Below are 20,414 nucleotides of genomic sequence, written 5' to 3'. Positions count from 1 at the left end.
GAGTAGGTGGCTCAGAGCACCGCGGTCTCCAGAACCGAGAATGTGTACCCTCCTCGTGTGTGATAAAGAAGAGGAGAAAGGCAGATCACACAGCTTGCCTATTACATGACAGGCAGGGAGCTGAGCTTACAGGACCTGCTGACATGTCTAAGCATCACAGCAACCCTAGCAAGGAAGTGTTATTGTTATTTCCATTGTACAGATGAGAAGACGGAGGCCCAGAGACTCTAAATGCATCTCCAAAGATCACCAGTCAAACACACAGCAGGGCTGAGATGGGGCTCCTGAGAAGGGCCCAAAGCTACATGTCTGCTCTCTGGATCATGGTCCTGGCCAGGGAGCCTCCTCTGGGAGTCTGCAGCACTGGCTTCTGTGGGCTGTGGGAGGCTTGTTTTTATTTCCAAAAAAATAAGAATCCAGCAACCAAATGTCACAGAACTAGACAGAATAGAATTAGACAGAATAGAGGTAGTTGGTTCTAAATGATTTTTGGTTTCCTTTTCAACATAATTACAGAATTTTATTCCTTATTTTTTAATCTCCTTAGACTAACAGAAAAAAAAGGAAGAAAGTCTTGGGGATATTTCTCTCTAAAGCTCCCTCTCCCATAGGTGATTGTCTGAATTAGAGATGCTTGGTTCACAAAATGTAGAGGGAAAAAATGTCATATTGTAAATTGAAATAACTTGACCCACATAATTAGGTATAAAATATAAAATTGATATAGAATACATAATTCCCATGATGTGTAATAGCTTCCCTGTTTATAGAAAACATACAAAACCTGAATGAGGATGAACTCTCAACCCTACCTTCTATTGGTATCCTAATCAGGGTTCCCTGGTAGTTTGTACAGGCATCTGGTATCTTTTGTAGAAAAATGTTGATGTAGTGGGTTCACTTAGTCACATATACTGCTATCTACTAAATGTTCGTGTCCTCCCAAAAGTCGTGTGTTGAAAGTCGACTCCCCAAGGTGATGGCTTTATGAGGTGGGGTCTATGGGAGGAAATTAGGTCATGAGGGTGGAGCCTTCGTGATGAGATTAGTGCCTCATGAAGAGAGGAAGAGAGATGCCCGCATCCTGAGAGGACACAAGGAGAAGATGTCCTTCTGCACACCTGGAGGGGCCTCACCAAGAACCCAACCAGACTGGCCGGCTGACCTTGGCCTTCCAGCCTCCAGAACCGTGAGAAGTCAATGTCTGTTGCTTGCAAGCCCCCACTCTATCCTGAATTCTCTTCCACTCCAGGGACAAGGCATTCTGTTAGAGCATCCTGAGCTGACTAAGACACCCATGTCCACTTTTTTATGCTCGCTAGAAAGGTTTTCATGCTTGCTAGAAAAGTTCCACTAAATAAAACCACTGGAAATTAAAAGAAAATAGAAGGCTAACACACAGGTATGTGGGCACAAAGCAAAATACAAACACAGCCCCTGTCCTCCAGGAGGCCTTCCCCACCCTCTCCCCAGTGAGCCAAGGCTCTCACATGACCAAGCCTCTGGGTGGGAACAGCTTCCAACACAAGTGATCAGGGGTCTCCAGAACCCAAGCCCCCATCTCTTCCACTCCAGGGACAAGAGGAGGTGCCTGGGGCCTGGGTGCCATTCAGCTGGACTGATGCCCACAGCAGCCTACCGGCTTCTGGCTGTGCTTCCTGGCAGTCCTGCCCCTCCTGACCACAGCCTCTGAGGGAGTGAGGATATAAGTGGCTCTCCCAGCTCATTTCCTCTGGACAGGTAGTAGAAGAGATCACGGGAGCAAATTTAACCACCATGGGCCTGACTATTTCATCTTATTTCAGAAGGAATGTTTAATAAATGGTAACATTTTTCACTAAAAATGTTTATTAGTAGAAAATTATTTGAATTCATAATGTATTTTGGCTCCAAACATATTTATCAAGAAAAGGAGAATAACGGCCTCACCTTTTTCAGCCAGGCCTTCTTGTCTCCTATCCCCAAGTCAAGACTGCATGATTAAAAGCAGAATTGTAGGGAAAAGCCTCTAGTCCCAGCACTCAGAACATGGTCTGGCAGGAGAACAGCTGCCCCAATTTACCCCAAGGCACTGAAGTATCGTGGGTCTCTTCCTTGGTCCTAACTGATGGCTACATTCAATCCAGTGAGTTGGCCACATGCTAACTTTATTCATGGAGACATGGGTTCTGGAACGAGGCAAGAAGGAGGCTCCAGGTGGACGCCCGGGTAAGATGACAGCTGCTCACACCACACTCACCTTGACTGCAGTTCAAACCAGATGCGTGCAGAGTGGGTTACTTTAAGCATCTGCTGAATTCAATATGAGTCATGTTCATTCTCTTTTATTGTACTGAGTTATTATAATCTGCCCTCAATTCATATTCCAGGTGGTTAAACACCATTTTTAACCTCAAAGTTAGACTGAATTATGACATACAATTTCCTACAATAAAATTGAATTTTACCCCATTTAACATGGTACAATTATTATAATAAAACAGTCAATGTTTCCATTTTTCCTGAAAAAATTAATCTAAAATTGTTCTGCTTCTTGTAGATCATTTTCATATATTAAGAAAGTATTTTTACTAGAATTGGAAGAGCTGGGAGAGCCTACTCATGTCTTCACTGGTATGATATGATTTATTGTACAGTCAGCTTTATTATTTACTTGGATGAAAATTGGATTTTTGTATGAGAAAATCTTATGAACCTCAGGTAAATGGGAGTAGCATTACAGTTTCTCCATCTATTGTTTAGATCAGACAATGAAGTAGAAAAAATCTTTAAGTTAAAAAAATTTAATATGTTTCACAACATTTAGATAATGGGACCATTCTTTCCTTCATATAACTGTGGAAAAATCAATACTATTTAGATATTCTCTGTCTACCAAGCAAAACCTAAAAGTGTTACCATATCAAACAAATGAATAAATAAAAAGGAAAATGACAGTGAGTTAAATCCTCTATTTTCAATTCCACAGCCAGGATATGAGGGATTTTCTAGGACGTCAGCCTTGACCAGCCCCTGCCTTTCATCTCCAAAAGACATTTTCTGGGAGTCACTAACGTTGGGTTTTCAAACCCACATTCATGAATTATAGCAGATAATCCAATGACATTCAGAAATTGACAGGTGACTTCCCTCAGGTCTAAAATCTCCTTGGAATGGACCAAGCCCTCTTCTGCCTCCTGCTCCTCTTCTCCCTACCCCGCTCACAACACTTTTATCAGAGGAGCTTCAAAGCTTCAAGCTTTGTTCTGCAAAGAAAACCTTGCTGCTCAAGCAGCCTGCGAAGTCATCCATGTTACTGTGACTTAGTTATCATTAGTTTAACTACAGTTATATTATTATGTTGAGCATATGGCACTGAACATATAGAACTCTTTGTTACAGGATTTTTTGAAAATGTAAATGTTTGGAAAATACTTTGAAATATAAAGGCAACTTTATAAGTTCTTGGTTTATTGATACAATAGCTCCAGTGTAGCACTTGTATGTATGTACCTAAAAACGTAGGTTTGAGATATGGATATTTGATATTTCCTACAGAATAAGTGTTTTAAAATTTTTTCTATTTTCTTGAATTTCCTTTAATATTAGGAAGAAATCACACACACACACACACACACACATTTTACTGTTTTAAACTTGGCTCAACCACTTAAAATATAGTTTAACAATTACATTCACTATTCAAAGGACCAAACAATAGCCCAGATTTTAGCTGCTCCTCACCCTGCTGCATGGTACTTTGCAGCCAGTTCTTAATGACACGCTACAACAGAATGGTAAACTCAGGGCTGTAATTTGTAAAATTTATTTTTAGACACTTAATTTTTTTTTCTGAGCTAAGTCGTTTGGTGGCTTAATACCAAAAGTAAAAATAAATAAATAAGTAGATCACAATAGAAGCATTTCCCATTTTCAAATGGCAGCTATTCCAGAGAGGGTGGGGTAATTATTTTCTTCATTCTTAAAGGGTGAAATGAAACAGAGGAAACCTATTCACCCAAACCATAAGCAAATGGTTTAAAATAAAGCATATGCAAACTTTACAAACATATACAAATTATAAAAGCCTATGCTTCATTTTGCATATAGAACACATATTTCTAGGGAAAAAAATCTATAATTAAAAAATAACAGTAACAGGAGTAACATCTAATACAGAAAGTAAGAATAGCAATGAATTAATTGTGCCCTCTGGGGTCTGAGCACATAAAGGGTATGTCTTCCATACCCCTCCTCAGCCGTCTATAGTGACATTCTGACAGGTAGAAAATAGTCAAAATATGTGGAAATAAACTGACTATTTTTTTAAAAACCAGGTAGTTTGATCTGTAGATCAAGTTCAGGTGATTACCATTATAGTGCATCTCAGAATCATTCTACAGGTTTGGTTCGATTTATACGAAGTTCAGAATTTTATATTATTACAACCAAACTGAGAGTCAAATCAGAAAGGCAATCCCATTTACAATTGCCACACACACACTAAATAAAATACCTAGGAATATAGCTAACCAGGGAGGTGAAAGATCTCTACGATGAGAACTACAAAACACTTTTTAAAGAAATCAGAGAAGACACAAACAAATGAAAAACTTCCCATGCTCATGGATAGGAAGAATCAATATTAAAATGTCCATACTGTCCAAAGAAATTTACAGATTCAAGCCTATTCTTACCAAACTGACAACAACATTCTTCACAGAACTAGAAAAAAATATTTTAAAATGTATATGGAACCAAAAAAAGAGCCTGAATAGCTGAGGCAATCCTAAGGAAAAAGAACAAAGCTGGAAACTATACTACAAGGCCACAGTGACAAAAACAGCATGGTACTGGTACAAAAACAGGCACATAGCTGGGCGCAGAGGCTCAGACCTGTAATCCCAGCATTTTGGGGGTCCGAGGCAGGCAGATCACCTGAGGTCAGGAGTTAGAGACCAGCCTGGCCAACATGGTGAAACCCTGTCTCTACTAAAAATGCAAAAATTAGCCGGGCGTGGTGGTGCACCCCTGTAATCCCATCTACTCGGGAGGCTGAGGTGGGAGAATTGCTTGAACCCGGGAGGTAGAAGTTGCAGTGAGCTGAGATCACGCCACTGCACTCCAGCCTGAGTGACAGAGTGAGACCCCCTTCTCAAAAAACAAACAAACAACAACACACACACACAAAAATAAACCTAGGCACACAGACCAATGAAACACAATAGAGAGCCCAGAAATAAGGCTGGCTGCACATCTATAGCATCTGATCTTTGACAAAGCTGAAAAAAACAAGCCATGGGGAAAACTGCCTATGCAATAAATGATATAACTGGGATATAACTGAGATAACTGGCTAGCCATATGCAGAATATTGAAGCTGAACTCCCTTCTTTATATCATATACAAGAATCAACTCAAGATGGATTGAAGACTTAAATGTAAAACCCAAAACTATAGCAACCCTGGAAGACAACTTAGGCAATACCACCCTGGACATAGGAACGGGCAAAAAGTTCGTGACAAAGACACCAAAAGCAATTGCAACAAAGGCAAAAATTGACAAATGGGATCTAATTAAACTTAAGAGCTTCTGCACGGCAAAAGGGAATATTAACAGATTAAACAGACAACCTACAGAATAGAATAAAATATTTGCAAACTATGCATCTGACAAAGGTCTAATATCTACCATCTATAAGGAACTTAATAAAATTTACAAGAGAAAAACAAAAAACCCCATTAAAAAGTGGGCAAAGGACACGAACAGACACTTCTCAAAAGAAGACATACATGCAGCGAACAAACATGAAGAAAAGCTCATCATCACTGATTATTAGACAAATGCAAATCAAAACCACAATGAGATACCATCTCACAGCAGTAAGAATGGCTATCAGTAAAAAGTTGAAAAATGACAGATACTGGCAAGGTTGCAGAGAAAAGGGAACCCTTATACACTGTTGGTGGGAGCATAAATTAGTTCAACCATTCTGGAAAGCAATAGGGGGATTCCTCAAAGAGCTAAAAGCAGAACGACCATTCAACGCAGCAATCCCATTACTGGGTATATACCCAGAGGAATATAAATCATTCCACCATAAAGACACATGCATGTGCATGTTCATTGCAGCACTGTTCACAATAGCAAAGACATGAAATCAACCTAAATGCCCATCAACGGTAGACTGGATACAGAGAATGTGGTACATATATACTATGGAATACTATGCAGCCATAAAAAAAGAATGAGAACATGTCTTTTGCAGGAACATGCATGGAGCTGGAGGCTACCATTCTTAGCAAACTAGCACAGGAACAGAAAACCAGATACCGTATGTTCTCATTTATAAGTGGGAGCTAAATGATGAGAACTCATGAACATGAAGAAGGAAACAACAGATACTGGGGTCTGCTTAAGGCAGAAGGAAGAGGAGCAGAAAAGATAACTATTGGGAACTGAGCTTAATACCTGGGTGATGTATTAATATGTACAACAAACCCCCAGGACATGTGTTTATCTATGTAACAAACCTTCACATATACCCCCAAACCTAAAATAAAAATTAAAATAACAAAATTATGTATTATTTCATTGGTGCTAAAATGTTTTATTTATTTTACATTTAGTGTGTTTTCACAGGCACTAAGCATTATCCTTTATTTAACCCTTTTGAGCATTTAAAAATTTTAAAACATGCACTAAGACAAATAAAAATATTTGTTCCTAATTATGAGCAAAAATAAAACCAGCAGTTTCATGTGATGTATCAAGATTATGAAGAAAAACATGCTGGGTAGGCTGGCATATTCAAATAATTGCCTTAGCATCTGTTATTTTTCAAAAGCAGTTATGGTGGAATAAGGTTTCCTGAAATTTCCTTATTTCCATGGGTAAAATCTAGTAATTAAATTTTGTAGATAAAAAAAAATCGCCATGGTTGTTTTCTTTTTTTTTCTTTAGAAATAGAGTCTCACTGTCACCCAGACTAGATTGCAGGTGCAATCACAGCTCACTGGAGTCTTGAACTCCTGGGCTCAAGCAATCCTCCTGCCTCAGCCTTCCAAATAGCTAGGACTACAGATGCATGCCACCACGGCCAGATAATTTAAAAAATATATATTACATTTTTTATTTTTTTGAGACAGAATCTCACTCTGTTGACCAGGCTGCAGTGCACTGGCACTATCATGACTCACTGCAGCCTCAATGTCCTAAGGCTCAGGTGATCCTCCCCCTCAGCCTCCCAAGTAGCCAGGACTACAGGTACACACCACCACGCCCAGGCCCAGGTAACTTTTCTGGTTTTGGAGGAGACAGGGTTTCGCCATGTTGTCCAGACTTGTCTCAAACCGAACTCCTGGGTTCAAGTGATCCTCCTACCTTGGCCTCCCAAAGTCCTGGGATTACAGGCATGAGCTACCAAGCCTGGCCTGTTTTCATTTCTTAATTAATTGTGTAATTACTACATGTTCTAATTTCTGTTAATGAACTTGATACCTTAGTGTTAAATCAACAACATTCTATGTAAGTTAAGATCGAAGGACACTTAGAGCCCTCACCTTACAGGCGGCTGGCTGTTTATGCACCTCATGTGAAACATGGTTTACTCTCCTTTTTCTTTCAGTTTTCTTTTTCCTGATATCAACGTTTTATTAAAGGAGAATAAAATGTTCTTTGGGGATAAATAGTACTGCTTTAGGAGGCAGAGGCCTGGCTTTTTGTTTCTTTTCTGAAAGTGAGGGACAATGTATCCTAGGCCAAGTCCCTCTGGGCCTCATTTGTTCCAGAGAGTAAAGTGAGTACTAGATAAGATGCTGGCTATGGCCAAAGGGACAAGGTGCCTGCCAAGAAGTGGGGAGCATTCCTCTGTCCCCATCTCTCAGGGCCAGAGGGGGATCTGCTGGTCAGGAGAGTTATGTGCCCGTCACTCCAGGAACCAGAGACCTGGTGAATGCACTGGCTGAAAATGGAAGCCAACTGCCCCGCATAGTGCCCGTTTGCTGGGGGAAGCACCGGTGGCTCCTCTGAAGCCCGGGGCATCCGGATGGCAGCCCACAAGTCACCACTGAGTGGTGGCTTAGGCCGGGAGCAGGAGCTGTGCAGGGTTCTCCTCTCCACACATCACTTTGGCCAGCTTGCCCGGGGCCCAGCCAGTGTCCTGCATCAGCATGGGCCATGTCATCTCTGAAGCTGGGTGAGGACACTGCAGTCCCACCCCCTCCACTGAGTGGCCGCGATTTGCTTTGACCTGGACCAAGCTCACCGGGAGTACAAAGCTCACGTCATCCTCCCTAACCACGCTCAGTCCCTGAGAGCACATTGTCCATGTCAGCAGCACCCGAGCCTGTCCCTTGAGTTCCTGGATGCTGCAGTGAGAGGTATGGACCTGTGCCCTGACAGTCACCTGAGGGCATCACCAGGGTGCCTGTGCATCCATACCCAGGAGTGCCGGGTCCTCATCCCTGGGCGCTCTATTCTCACCCCTCTGCCAGCTCAGGGCCCTACTGACTTTCAGCCCCTCTCTGCCCTGGCCTCAACCTCTTGCCTGTTTGCATCAACTCACGCCTGCCTGGGACATCCCAGCACCAAAAGCATCCATGTTGCCATTTCTGTGCCTGTGCCTGCCTGCAAGACACATCCAGAGAAACAAATGCAAAAAGTGGTCATCATTTCCAAAGGGAGCCCCTAATCTGCCAATCATCTTAGTCACAGGCTCTGGGTCTCTCATCTGGGCTCCTCCTCCTCCCCTGGAAGCTCCGGCCATGTGGAGTCTGTTCTTAGGGCTCCCTCTCCATCTGCAGCAGCCCACATGCACTTCCTGTGGGCACCAGCTCTCTCAGCACCCTATTCTGATGGAGGACTTCTCGAAGACCAGGGCAGGTGGAGGGCACCTGTTAGAGGGCAGCTGCCAACTTTAGATGCATTTTACTAGACAGCCTACAAAGTCCCTCACACCATTCCTGGGCCATGCCCTCAATAGCCTGGTGGTGGGTAGGGAAGCAGGATTCCATGCTTGCCTCTTCATCCCTCTGGGTGGAAGGCAGGTGGGAAGCGTAGAGGGAATGAACAACCCAAATGCCCAGCATTAGATTCTTCTTCAGACAGGAATGAAAAACATCATAAATCTTGATCTACAGGTAAACTTATTCCGACTTTATAAGTAAAATCGTCAGACTAAACAATCGGCAGCCCACCCTTGTAAGTAAAATCTTCAGACTAAACAATTGGCAGTCCACCCTAAGCACCGGCTCCGATTCTGCTACCTGCCTGCCTCCACGTGGTGGGGGTGGGGAGGTGGCGGCTCCAGTTCTGCTACCTGCAGGGCGGTGTCTGGGAAGCAAAGGCAACTGTGCTTTAGTTCATGGGCACTGTCATGGGAAGGACAAGTGAAAACAGCTTTCAGGTATGTCTGTTGTTTTCAATTAAAATTATAAAAGCCTGTGTACTACATTGTGATTATTTTAAGTCAGTCAACAGAATTAAGATATTCAGTTAGGAAGAACAAATCATTTGATTATTAATCACCAAATAAATGTGATGACCACACCATGGAGGAAGGAAGAAAAAACCCTAGTCTTTGTCAGAGCAGCAGAATGAGGTGGGAGCTTCCAAGGAGGGTGAAGACTCTCCTCACCCCAGGCAGTGGGTGGCACCAGAGGCATCCACCATTCCTAGCAACTGAGTGACCATGTTCAGCTCCCCTCCTGGAAGGAAACCTAGGGTCCCATTAAATAATGCTTCCTACAGAAACGGCTATGAAATGCTTAGCCTTGTGAATGAAAGAGGAGCTCCATTAAGCTCACAAATAGCACTGCAAGAATGATAGATGGAATACACTAACGTTATCCTACATGCACAGCATGCAAGAAAGCTTCATTGCAGGGATGTGAAAATAATCAAATCTGTTATTTCTTAACCTTTCCATCTTAAATACCTGAGAGATCAAATACATTCTCATCATAAGTCGTGACTGTGGCAATTCCTTGCTAGGACAGTGAAAAGCATTGCAAGAAGAACCTGTTGAAATCCAGTCCACTCGCATTCAGGTGAGGAAACTGAGGCACAGAGAGGATGCCTTGCATGACGTCACCCTGGGCTTTAACACAGACAACTGGAGGCTACCCCATCAGCCAGCATTGCCAGTGCAGGTGGGAGAAAGGGCAGGCCCAGGTGAGGACCTGCTTCCTGGGTAGCTGTGAGGGTCAGGTAGCACTAGACATTATTTAGGTTCTCAAAGAACCACTTCCTACGCAGCTGGTAAGGCTGGCTAACACTACTCAGCATTTCAGGCCTTCTAAGAAAACGGTTCTGCACTTAGGGAAACTAAAATCCAGATTTAAATTTAGCAGCTTGGTGAAAACATGATCTTTTTCTTTGAAAAATGTTTTACTTCTTAGGTGCTGGCACACACAGAGAGCACCGGGGATGCAAACATGTGGCACCCCCAAACCCCTGGCCTCAGCAAGGCCCGCACCGCCATGCAGGGAGCAGCCCGGGAGGATGGAGGCCACTCGGAGCTCAGTCCACGGCCTCCACGTACATCACCTGGTACTTCCTCGGAGCTCAGTCCACACCCTCTGGGTACCCCACCCAGGTGCCAGGCTTCTCACCTGCATCTTCCCCTCTCCAGCTCCAGTGGGAGAAAGGGACTAAAGGGAAGGCAGACACACAGTGTTAAGGAACAGCACACCTTACACCCAGACGGGTTCTGAAATTTATCTCAAAGAAATGATCCAAAATACAGAAGAGATGGTAGAGGCAAGTGTTCTGTAACACAAAAAGGGGGGCAATCAGTGTGCCTGCAATGAGGATGTGGGTCAGGAGGGTCAGGGGCAGCACTCACTGGGTTCACCTGAGTGTTGCCCAGCAGGGGAGGCAAGAGCACAGTGAGTGTGAAGGGTGGCACGGGGGACAAGGTACTAGACACCTTTCCATACCCATCCGTCTGTCCAGCATCATTATCTGCACATCTAGTATTTTAAACATTTTTGCAAACCCTACAGAAATGTGAGAAGTGGCTGTGTTAGGGTAGTAAGATTGTGAATCTTTTAAATATTATTTTCTTCATATTCCATTTTTTTTGTAATGCCTTTCTGAAGCTGGCCCAAGTGTCCCACATAAATATTTATGAGTTTTTAAGTAAACATAGAAATTGACCCTCTGGTCTTAAAACTTGAAGCTTACATTTGTCTCATCTGAGTTCCTTCCTCAGGAAGTCCACCCTCCAGCAAAGAACTGAAACTCATCAGATTGCCCTATCCAGGCTCCTCCTCCCTGGCAATACTTGTCTCAGCAATTGGCTTTCTGTGCAGCAAGCAAGGGACCTAAACAGAGTCCCTGGCCTTTTGGTAACATTTCTATTATTTCAGTAGAAAAAATATATTCTAATTATTAACTGCTCTCAGATTTTGACACAATAAACAAAATATTACAGTTGTTGATAAGAGAATTTCATCAGGGCTGGCCCACATTAATATTGGATTAAAATGAAATGCTATAAAGATACAAATGGATGTTGCATCTTTAAATTATTCACAGCCTCACTTTTCATCCTTTTAAAATGAATGAATCATGACTTTGGATTATACCATATCTATCCTCAGAAAAGTAAATAAGAATCAACAAAACTTGTGAACAAAGGAAGAAGTGGGAGAATCTCTTATGCTTGAAAGTTGATTGTTTTCATTCCACTCTGGCCTCTGGATGTCCAAGTATGGCCAGGATTCTGAAGTGAGACTGTGTGGAGAATTAAGGCATGGCCACTCTGTGTGTTCCAGGGCTGTGGGGAACCATTCCCAGGAGAGTGCACTCACTGGACAGCAGCCAGTGGTCTCCGGGAACACTGCAGTGGCCATGGCTGGAATCAGAGGACCATGATATCTGGTTTGTAATGAGTCATGTAGAGCATCTAATTCAATGTAAGAATCCACTCCGAGACTTCTTAAGGTCTTAATCACATTCATGGGCACAGAGCTCCTCTCTTGGGGTTGTGCATTCTGTCCTTTGCCATTTCTAGTTCTTAGGTCATTGTTTACACCGAGAGACTAAGTTCCTGCAATATGCACCCATGACTCAAGTACCCAAATCGAAGTACTTGGAATCCAAAGTCCATGTCCTCTGCTAATTCACTTTAGAAAATAAGGAGTTTGCTTGTGGATCTTTTGCAGAAAGTTCCAGCATGAAGTCCAAGGTCCGAGAGGAATCATATTAATAGTAATTACAGGTAATACTTATTTGGTATTAAGTATCTCTCAGGTACTCTTCTAAGCACTTTGGATCTCTGTAAAACAACTTCTTCTGTTCCCCCATTTTGCGTGTGGGTGCACTGCTGCCTTAGATGGCATTGCTAGTAAACGATGAAGCCAGCATTCAAGCCTGCGCAGCTGGCTGGGACGTCTCTGGCTGCTGACTCTCAACTGTGAAAGAGGAGAGGGGTGATTCCACCCAGGTGTAGCACTCACAAAGCAGAGAGCCATTTGGGGCATCTTCTGTGGAAGAACGTGCTAGAGATTTAAGGGACTAAGGTTCTCCAGGAAGAAAATGAGGAGGGAAGAGATAATGGGATTGAGGAAAATTTGCCTTTTGAAAGGCAGAAAGAATATATTAAAGATTTTGAAAAATAATGTAGAACTTCAGCTCAGGAAAACCAAAAGCACCTGCTATCCTCAAACTAAATGGATTTCAATCATGTAGCCCATTTGGGGACAATCACACGAACTCCTAGTGCATGGCTTTACCAAAAAAAATATAGATAGAAAACAGCATCTTCATCATCTTTATTTGCCATCTGGATGAGCAAGGTCATTTTGTTGACCTTAAATTTTGAGTTCTTGAGAAACACAGGAAAGAAATGTTTTATGAAACTAAAACAGGCTATGTTGATCCAGACAAATACAGGAGAAATTATTAAGGGCCATTTAGACATTCTAGAAAACAGCTACTTGGTTGTAACAAGACAAAATTCACAGAGACAACTGGAAATATGATTTAGATCAAATGTTTGATAGTTAAGCCATGGGAGCCCCCCAGCCTTTGCACCCCAAGGGACTCTCCGGGTCTCTCTGAGAGACCACCTTGAGAATGGCATCACTTTAAACAGGCTAATTTTCTGTGTATTTTCAAACTAAAAATTAGCACCCATGCAGTCTACCTTAGTTTAGTTTGTGGTTGTTGATTGTTTTTGTTTTCTAATTTCCTCAACTCTTTTTCAAATCATGTGGTTATCAATACGCTTTGTGATTTAAAGTTAGAAAGTACAGTAACATAAACTAATAACGCATGGGGAACTGGCTGGTCTTCTCACTCTTTTGCAAGCAGATGGCAAGAGAATAAAACCTTGCTCTACCAGATCAGCACATTGTCCATCAAGGAGCATAGCAAATGTCTACAATAAAGGTCACTGAAGAAAGGAGAAGCATCGTGCTTCTGTCTCTCTGAACAGGTCGATCTCTCTCAAACGTCTCATAAGATTTTAATCATCTGTTTTGTAAAATGCCCCATCTAGTTAGAGCATGTTCTGATTCTCCTTAATTAATCCTATAAGCTTGAGCAATTTCCTCCCTGAATCTCGTTTATTAAGGACATCATAATATTTATTGAACAAAAGACAGAAAAAAGAAAGAAAAAGAAAGAAGCAATTCCAGGTTCATCCAATGGAAAGGTTGAATAATGCTTTGCATTATTGTCCATTCTGAAGATCGAACTGAATACTTGATCTGTGATTACTGATTACAGCTAATGAAGATGATGAAACACGGCAGAGATCCCCCTTAGGGCCCTGCCACCCCACCCTCGGCATGGAAATAAAGGAAAAATCTTGAATCCTCAAGTTCTGAGTCCCTTCCAGGGAAATTCCAGGCACCCAGTGACCCCAGAGAAATAAATGGGCAACCCAATAGGCAAGAAGACAGTAGGAATTTAAGCAACGGTCTCCAAACAGGTTAGAGTTTCAGATGTTCTAGGGACTCTATAGAACATCTTAGCATATGTTCTTGAGTTGTTTTTCAGAAACCCAGGCCCCTACCAGATGGAAAATGCGCACTGCTGTCACATCACACAGTCTTCAGATAAGGGGGAAACGGGACTGAATTCTGACCACGTTCTTTGTTCTAAATTTCTTCCTGAGGAGCCTAAAGAAGGTCACGTCTACAGGCCATCACTCTTGCTAATCTGGCCCCGCATACTGTGGCTTACCCTGGTGACCTGACTCTGGTATAACACCACATGACAATCACCAGGGTTCCTTATCCTAACTACCATATGTTAAGGTCAGCCCTTAACATTCCTTTCTGCTCACCTCAAATCTTTTAGACAAAGCCTTGGTTCCTTAACCAACTATAAATAAAAGAATCTCAATCTATCTATGACCTATAAACTCCCACTTCAAGATATCCCACCTTTTTAGGCCAAACCAATGTATAACCTCCATGTGTTGATATAAAATTTTGCCTGTAACTTCTGCTTTCCTGAAATGTACCCTGCCTTTAAAAACTCTTGCCTGTAAGCCATCAAGAAGGTCAGGTTAGGTGTGAGCTGCCCATCCTCCTTGTTGGGTGCCCTGTGATAAATGCCTCTCTCTTGCTGCGAATCCCAGTGACAGTATTTGGTCTTGTCTGCGTGCTGGGTGAGCCGACCCAAGTTCAGTTTGGTGACAAGAAGAAGCATCCCCTACTAACTAGTAAAATGACCACCCTCCTCTATTGCTGGTGAAGAATAAGGAGTCGTTCTTATGAAAAACAGTTGCACAAGTCCCTGCAAATACAGACACTGATCTAATTAATGCGTTTCTGAAAACATGTGTTAAGTAAATCATACTAATTGTAGGCAGATGTTTTATAGGCAAGGCGAGGAGGGAACAGGCATTCAGTTTTCTGGACTCTGTAACCACTGATGCTCCAGTCCCTGGTGGCACTCCCCATTAGGTAAACCCAACAGTGGCCAGCCAGCAAGAGTCTGGGGGCTGCAGCTGGGAGGTTGGGCGCTGTCTGCCTGGTGGGCACAGAGGTGCTGGGCACAGGTGGGGAGGACTAAGGAGGGTGTGGACAGAGGGGTGGGATGCTGCATCCAGGGCCACAGGATCCATGGACATGACCATTGTCCTCGTCCTGCCCACCCTGAGCTGCCCCATCACAGGTGCAAGAGCTGGAATGTGGGGTGGAAAGAGGCAGACCCACAGAATGTGTCTCACTCAGTTCCACAACTTAAAAACCATAAAGGGAATGGATGTTATCTTGCCCAGACCTTATCTGACTCAGAGTAAGGGAGGGATTTAGCCCAAATTGGACTCTGCCTACCTTGGAGGAGCACAAACAATGGTCCCAAACTAAAACCCAGCCCGCCCTGAGGCCAGCCCGCCCCAAGGCCAGCCCGCCCTGAGGCCAAGAGCACTGCACACATGAAAATACTGGCTTCTCTACAGTGTAGAGCAATAGAAATAGAAAATAATATGGCACAGGGTCCCCTTGGGACTTGAAATCTGCGAGAGAGAATGATAACTAGCCAAGATATAGCATATCAAAGACTCTGGAGTCTCAGGGGAAGAAGCTAGGACTTGGGGCTGTAGCCAGAGGAGAAGGCCAGGTCAGAGCACGCGTGGTTCCATTGGGAGATTGGCGGAGAGAATGCTTGCCCTCCCAGACCCCAGTATGGCCAGGGTCATCAGGGAGAGAGGAGACCAGGGGATTTGCATCCATTTGTTCATTTCCTCATTACTCTGTGATTCACAGTAATGGAAGCTAACTTCCTCTCCATGTGTGAATGTGAATGGATGCAGAGCCTTTATCATACTGTGGGGTGAGGAAAGGCAGACTCCTCTGGAAGGTGGCCTGGCCACGGTCACCACCCATTACCATCAGTCACAGCGGCTCAAAATCAATGACGTCTGACTCCCGAGCACTATGCTAAACCTCACTTCCTTACATGAAAAACCCAGCACGTAAGATTTGCACTGAGGGTAGGAATAAGATGTGAGAATCACTCTCAGAGCTCGGCCTCAGCAGGGACAGGAGGCATCCAGCCAGGACACCATACTCAACTGAGTCAGACAGATGGGAACCGAGTGGAGACGCTGAGCAACTGAAACACAAGCAGCAGCAGCCCTGGGACATAAGCCTCCATCACTGCTGAGTCAAGGGGTTCAGAAGACATCACCCCAAAATATGTCACTTTGGAATGTGGATTATTTTGAGCAAAAGGTCATTGAGAATCAACAAGTGCAGAAAGATGCCTTCTCAGAATTCCCCTTTTCTGAGTAAGAGCATAAAATTCTGAGAAATGAGGATTGCCATAAATCCCCTCTTAAGGGAGTTTTCTGCCACGAATAAGACAGAACGTTGACAACAGGGCTGGGTGCTTTTGTCACACCTGTGACTCTTAACACTTTGGGAGGCTGAGGCTGGACAGCCTGGGCAACATGGTGAGACCTCATCTTCAACAAATATTAAACATTAAAAAAAAATTAGGCAGGCATGGTAGCACACATCTGTAGGTAGTCCCAGCTGCTTGGGAGGTGGAGGTGGGAGGATCACTTGAGGCTGGAGGGTGGAGGCTACAGCGAGCTGTAATCGCAGTGTTGCACTCCAGCCTGGGAGACAGCGCGGGAAGCTCCCCTGCAGTTCGGAGAAGTGGGGAGGTTCCCAAGTTCAGGTCACCTCTGAAGGCGACAGACTGGCCCTGGTTCTCCTCCGCCTCCCTACTCTGTCCCTGCAGCTGGTTTGCAGTTCACCCTCCTCCCCTCAATAACCAGCTCAGGGAGAGGCAGGACAGCTGTCCCGCTGGGAAGAAGGCACCTGTGGCGACTTGGCCTGTGTCTAACCTCAGGGTGTGCCCACACATGGCCTTGCCAGGAGAGGACAGCCAATCCCTCTTTTTGACACTATGTGTGTCTATGTTGAAAGTAGAATGTTTTGCTTTCCTTCATCCCTCTGTGTGTGCCAGTGACTGAAATCGTAGTGAGAGTGCACTTAACTATGATACTTGTTGGTGTGTAAAATACAAAGCACTACATGGAGTAAGAAAGGGTGAGATGCAAAATTTTGAGGCCACAGCACGGAGCAGGATCCTGGAGGCTCCCTGCTGGGCTGGGCAGAGCTTTCATTTCTAGAACCTGAGGCAGATCCCACAGCACAACAAAAATGGACAAGACCATCAGAAGGTCCCATGTAGGGCCAGGAAGCCAGGGCAGTGGGGCCAGTGTCTCAGAAGCATGATACCCACTGGTAGGTGAAAAGAAACAGAGAGACATCAAGCTCTCCATCAGATACCTAGAGCAGTGTTGGCTGGGGCTTCACTTCCAGCCCACTGCTCATATTACAAAGGGCCATAGCAGACACTCAAAAATTCCTTAATTGAAATGAATTGGTCAGAAATAATGGCAAGTTTAAAGCCTGGAAGATCACACCGGTAGAAACAGAAAAGGCATTCATCACAGCATGAGCTCTGCTTTGAGTTCCAATGAAATTTGGTGACTAACGATTGATTCCCAGGAGGGTGTTTCAGAAATGTGCAGTGGATTTGCCTTAAAAACACACGGATGGAGGTAAATGTCAGAATAAGCTGAGGATGTGCCTTGGTCATAAAGACGCTTTGCCTCTGCACTGCACCCAGGGCAATGGTCCTGCCTTGCAGATGTAGCTGTGGAATGCCCACTCCCTCTCCACTCCCAGCAGCTCTGCAGAGTGAACCCTGTGTGCAGAGGTGCTGGGCTGAGCTAGCTGCCTCTTTCCCGTGTTCACTGTCTCTAAGGGTTACCACTTGTGGCAGATCCTCCCTTTTATTTTTTAAAAGCTAGATATACTTCATCTTCGCTCATCAATTTATCACTGACTCCATTACCTGATTTGCATTTTCAACCTGAGTTTGCAGAGGGCCCTGTATCCGAATTTGGTCTGCAATGCCCACAAAGGCAGCCTGGGCTCCACCTCCTTAGTTCTTGCCATCTACAAGATGGCTACTCTCTGCTCTGGGCAACATGCTGCAACTGAGCAAATGCTCCATTAGAACATCAGTGAGGCAGAGATCTTTGCAGAGTCTCCTTGATAGCATGCAGGTTTATCCCAGCCAATTCCTTCCATTCATTAAGCGACATAAATGGGACTGAAGCCACCCTTCACCTCTTCTGGGCCAGCAAGCACAGCTCAGAAAGACACGAGTATGGATTATTTGTAAATTGCACACCTAATTATAGGTAACAACACACACATATTCACCAGTGCCCAAAGAACTACTTGGAAGGAGAGGACATGGCTTAGTCAAATCCATCCCTGGGACTACAAAGGCACAGCAAAGCTTACTGACATCACACAGGGTCACTGCCCACATTCATCCAGCACAAACTGGTCATGGCATGACCCACACCCCTGACTCGAGCAATCAGAATGCCCTGGTCTTCATCCTGTCATTCATACCTGAGAAATGGACTTCAAGCCTCCCATGCAAGTTTTGCAAATGTGTTTAATAACAGGTTCAGCTAAGAAGAGGAAAACTGAGCCTTTGCCATCCTAAGACAAAGGGGTCTTAGGATCCTTGCAATGTTCAGGAAGAGGTTAGAACAATCTATTAAGGTTAGACGTAGAGCCTAAATTGGGTCAGAGCTTGCAGACAGTGTAACTGCAGGGTAGCATAGATAATGTTAAATGGAAAGAATGGGGTGCATCTGGGAGAGCCCTTCCTTCTCTCCAATCCTGGCCCTTAGGAAATGCACTGGAAAGTACATGAGGAGGGCTTGCCAAGGCAGATGTAACATGTTTTTGAGGGCAGCAAAGTCAGAGCACCCAACAGTTATCAAGAGAAAGGGAAGCCAGGGAGTTCAGGGGCTGTGGGGGCAATGGGCCCTCATCACACTGCCAAGAGCCTCCCTGACTCCTCTTCCTCCTTCAGAGTTCTCACTTTCCCCTGCAAGGAGTTATCTAAAACATGCCAGCTGCTTCTTTTTAAAGGCATATTGGAGGAATATGACATAGAGTAAAAATTAGCTAAGAAACTGGCAGACTTATCTAGGACAAAAGAAAAAGAAATGAAGGCCATGGAAAGAAATGCAAAACACAAATCTGCAATCTGGCCATCCTCGTAGTGTGTGTACATTTACACAATACCAACGACGATACTAATAGCCATAGGGTTCCATGCAACTCATTTTAATAGCTAATCACAGGATTTGGACCTTTTGGGTTTTGCTATGTTTCAGTTTGTTTTTCGAAGAACAGACTGGCAGAGAAGGAGCTTTACTCTCCCTGAAGCTCTCCAAAGAAGGAGATGAGTCTCACCTCACCAGCAGGGCCTGCACAAACGCTCAACACCCTGCAATGTTGTTTCAATAGCAGTGACCAGGATTCTCAAAGGCTATTTGATGAAATGAGTCAAGCTTCCTACCAAAAAAAAAAAAAAAAAAAAATGTGGATGTGAGAGTTTCAGTTAGATTTATGGCTAAATTTGTTTAGAAATTTTTGAATTAAAGAAGCTAGTTAAGAAGATGAGGAACCTGCATTTAACCTTCTAATTCATTTAGAAATGTATAGAAAGAAATGTATAGAAAGTATCCAGAATTTTTTTTTAATAACAAGATTCAGCTTTTTCCTTCATATGTAGTTTACCCAAAACTGAAAAGTTAAGTCAGGGGCTATCGCCCTAAATGCCTACACTGTTTTTGTTTGAGTATTTAACCATAAACCTTGCCTTTAGGAAAAGGGACCAGGGCTCAGGAAGAGAGGAGGATCTGTCCCCAGCATACCCGACGCAGCCATCATGGCCATTACAGGGGCCTTGTCGGCATCTCATGGCCATCTCCTTAAGTAAGTAGCCTTGCATCTAATCAGAATGTTCATTTCACATTCCGTGGTTAAAAACACTGCTGTTGCTATGACTACCATTACTAGATAACTGGCAACCCCCACCTGTTTAACAATGCCTTTTGTCTTCACAGCAACCCTATAGACTGAATCCTGACATTGAGCCCATCAGAGGTAAGTTGACTCCGAGAGGTGAGGTGACTTCTCCAGATTGCCTCAGTTAGCAAGACTGAGACTCAATCACACATCTTAGCGAAGCCAAAGTCTGTGATTTTACCTGCTAAAAAATACTGCTCTACTTCACCAAATCAATGGTCAATAATAGACTGTTTCCTTGGAAGCACTCCATAATAAACTTTGGAAACTCTGAGTTTCCACCTTCGCTGAAACTCACCTCCAATCCCAGGTTGCAACCAAGCAAACACACCCGCTCCATGTTCCTGCCTGTGCAGCTTTCACCACAAGTGTGGAGCTGAATATGTGGAGCAGTGGAGTTTGAAGGCCAGTACAGTGGTGCAACATTACATGGTTGAAACAAAGTTCCAAAAGGTGCTCACCGTCTGAGCTTTGGAAATATAACTTCATGGGAATGATTTCCTTTAAGAAGCTCTGTGCATAACTGTTACAGTTTATGGGAGGCCGCTGTT

General features: G+C 43.9%; 1 protein-coding gene across 2 annotated transcripts in view; it reads right to left on the bottom strand.

The window, feature by feature from the left end:
• GABRG3 (gamma-aminobutyric acid type A receptor subunit gamma3) overlaps nucleotides 1-20,414 on the bottom strand; it is a 566,172-nt gene that overhangs the window by 305,033 nt on the left and 240,725 nt on the right. The window contains exon 1 of one of the 2 annotated variants that reach the window (XM_055362498.2): nucleotides 19,246-19,349. The exons of the other annotated variant lie outside the window; for it this stretch is intronic. The gene's annotated coding sequence lies outside the window, so the exon portion shown is untranslated. Of the gene's footprint in view, nucleotides 1-19,245; nucleotides 19,350-20,414 lie in introns of those variants that run through there. 2 annotated transcript variants of the gene reach the window in all.

Source organism: Gorilla gorilla, chromosome 16 (assembly GCF_029281585.2).
Source record: "Gorilla gorilla gorilla isolate KB3781 chromosome 16, NHGRI_mGorGor1-v2.1_pri, whole genome shotgun sequence".
In the NCBI taxonomy this organism is placed as follows: Eukaryota; Metazoa; Chordata; class Mammalia; order Primates; family Hominidae; genus Gorilla; species Gorilla gorilla.
Note: the sequence above shows the minus strand (reverse complement) of the source record. Positions and strands in the feature narration are given on the sequence as shown.